The 3,312-nt window shown below is 39.8% G+C and overlaps 2 pseudogenes; both read right to left on the bottom strand.

Annotated features, from left to right (window-relative positions):
- Positions 1-478: 478 nt before the first annotated feature.
- Positions 479-1,094, bottom strand: LOC132048907 (NADH-ubiquinone oxidoreductase chain 6-like; annotated as a pseudogene).
- A 646-nt stretch (positions 1,095-1,740) lies between these two features.
- Positions 1,741-2,813, bottom strand: LOC132048908 (small ribosomal subunit protein uS4m-like; annotated as a pseudogene).
- Positions 2,814-3,312: the final 499 nt, after the last annotated feature.

The following is a 3,312-nucleotide window of genomic DNA, read 5'->3' on the forward strand; positions in this document are numbered from 1 at the left end:
TGAAACAACGAGAATCAAGAGGAGCAAGAGCGAACAAAAATACTTTGAGTGAATTCACTCCGAAGTTGTTATAATTGAACACTAGAATTGTGAACTATCGATTCAAAAACTCTCATGAGATCTCGTTGGCATACTACCAAATGAAAAAGTCGACGAGCAAGTTAAAATTAATTCAAACTCGTTCCTATTTATTAACCCTTCTTTCTACTTCAACATCAACTTCGTTAGCTAACTAGTGATCCTCGCCCATCTTTGGTACTTTGTTAGGAGGATTATGTTGGACCTATGCAATCTCATTACAACGTTCTTTTTTTTATAGAGATTTCTAGTGAAAACTTCAATCTTGAAGCATGGGAGCTTCTTAAGATGTGCATGAACAACGGCAGGCACGACTTGTCGTCGAGACTCGCCCCGAATGCGGGATTCGATGACTTGTCCATAAAGCTCACGATGTGGATTCGAACCCGCCGTTTTCTCCTTATTGTCGTGAGCGGAGTCCGTAAGTCCTCCCCATTATAGTCCTCCTAGAATCCAGTAGTATCAATCGAAATACATCCACCCATCTTTTTCACCTTAGTAGTCCTATGCATAGTCGGTACTATAGCCCCAATCATGGCTACTAATAAAATAAGACTATAAACCAAAAACGTACGAATAGTAGGTATAAAGTAAATTGCCCAATGTTTCCAAATTGGTCCAACTTCGTACCTTTCCGGCATAAACCGTATATCTCGGAGGTCGTATTTCTTTGGGTTGGTAGTAATGGAATGCTTTCATTATCTAAAATAAAAAACATCTCCCACCAAAAGATCATCCAATACCACTCACAACTCTTGGTAAATAGCGCAATACTTTTCGTGAATCTCATTATTTGAATATGGAACATCATAACAATGAATAGGAATGAAACGGCTATATTTCCTATATAAACTACGGGAAGATCATAAGCGAAGAGTCGAGACCTAACAAAAGAAGTAAACCTAAAGTGTTGCGAAGGGCCCGGGATGAGAAACAAAATGGAATGCCGGATTTTTAGCACGTACGACCGTCAAATCGGTAGGACAAAGCGGGGCTCGACAAAACGAAATTATCATAGTACGTTGTCAGTTCTTCGAAATGGAACTTTCGTGTCGGAGCAAGAACAGCATGAAAGTCGATCTATTACAACTAGCGCGTTGTTCCTATTTCATTTTCTTCTTCCAAGCCCTTCTTAGAAAGCACTCACCGAGTTCTTACGAATCTCAAATCTCTCTCGGCCGAGAATTCTTTATGTGTCCGGAGTCGATTAGAGGTTCGGCTTCCTTCTCCCCACATTTTAGCCTTGGACCCACGAAAAAAAAAAAATAAAAAAAAGAAAGAAGAGAAATTGGGCCATCTTTCCCGAGAGAGCGCCTTCTCTCGGGGCCGACGGTCATACACTTCTAGTCGACCTTATGGTCTATGACTGACTTCCTCTTTTCCTTGGCTCTGCTTGCTTGTCTCCGCCCCCAAGTAAATAATTCGAAAAGGATGTTTCTGCTTGCTGCATTAAGATTTCAAACTCAAACTTGTCATAAAAAAAAAGGAATCAATCAGAATCTTGAAAAAAATAGGAAATAGTGAATCAAGATCTAGATGGATCTATCTTTATCTCTATCCACGAGAGAGATACCTATCTATATGGAGAGAGATCTATCTATGAATGGCCTAGACTATCCTCTATCTGGATAGATATGTCCCTATGAGCGACTACGCCGATCTTTATATGTTTTGGCCACGTCCCCTTTCCGCTCAGAAGAAGAAGGTTTGGATCTTTCAATCTTATGTCGTGAGTTATGTGACCTATTTAGGTCCATAATATACCACGACTTTTGGTGTTCTATGATTCACCTCTCGAATAATGAGTAGGTAGTTCGATCCTTTTGATTTTGATCTTTTTTAGTAAACCGACGGGGGGATGCGGAGCAATAGGGTCGAATTACTATATAAAGAAGAGTTGTAAACTATAGGACTTCTTGTTCGAGTAGGAATATTTCGAGTTTTTCTCGTTCCTTCTCTTCGATAAGAATAGGGATTTGAAATGATACAAATTCCTCTTCATTACGGTGTGCTGTTGGCGAAAGAACAGCCTAAGCATACTTTTTCAGATTCAAACTTCTTTGTTCTTTCTAAGTCTTCTTCTTGCATAGAAGAATGCAACTGTTGCAAAAACCGGGATTTTAGTAGTAGGCGGCATCCCCTCTTAGTTTTCAGTAGGCGGAACCATTTTGTTTTGGTTCTTCTCCACGGGTGATCCAGGAATTTACCTATTATTTTTTCAACTGAGATTTCGATATAGAAGGATCTCTTTATTTCTTCACCGCGGGTTCTCGCATCATTTTCTTGAAAAGATATTATATCACCATGGGAGAGTTTAAAATGAGTAATGTTAACCATTCCATTATTCACACAAACCCTTCGATAACTTATGGTACGCTTCGTCGAGGAATAGTTTCTAAAATGGAGACAAACCGGGATAACGTCGATCTTGTTTACACGGATTGAGTAGAAAAGGGATATATGAAGTTCATTCTCTTCCTCTGTGCATCTCCGTGATGGGTAAATCTCCATAAAAAGGACAACTTTCGTGTAGTTTGTGATTGGATGTAGCTAAGATTTTCTCTAGAATAAATCTTTCTCTTAATAGATCTCTTCTTGTTCCTCAATCTTGAGACAATACGGCGTTGTATTATTGTAAGTTCTCCGTTCCAAACATTTCACGAAAGTAGACGACAAGTTTTAAATCTTAATGCGGGCAAGGCATATCTCGTTGAATCGGTCTTTTTTTGCCACATCGCGTATATAGGAATCGAACCCCTCCGGCGATGGCGGAAGACGAGATGTATAATGTACTACTTCGATCTAGTAACTTCTTAGGAGTAGGTTTTGGCTTGGGAAAACCCGTGGATGAGCGAGAATATATGAATATTTTTATGTGAAGGTTTCCCTTACCTCTTTTTTGTTAAAATGAATGCGGATGGGTGTCTGCTTTTCTTTGAGAATTTGGATTGTACAACCAAGAATGTGGTCGAACGCCCTTTCTGTTATTAGTCGAATGAGGTTTGGAACCCTTTCCCCTTTGAAGATACAAGACCAACTCCATCGAGCTTCATGAAGATGGAATCTTTGAAGATCATGGGAGGCCCACATAGGATGGCCTTCAAGATATGGGAAATAGCTTGGATGGAAGGCTTCAAGAACGTCACATTCAAGATATGGAAGATAGCTTGGGAGGCTATTTGGAGAAGGAGGCTATACATGCAAAGAGGGATAGTACTTAAATGCAAGCTTTTT

This window comes from Lycium ferocissimum, chromosome 3, assembly GCF_029784015.1.
Source record: "Lycium ferocissimum isolate CSIRO_LF1 chromosome 3, AGI_CSIRO_Lferr_CH_V1, whole genome shotgun sequence".
NCBI classification, from domain to species: domain Eukaryota; kingdom Viridiplantae; phylum Streptophyta; class Magnoliopsida; order Solanales; family Solanaceae; genus Lycium; species Lycium ferocissimum.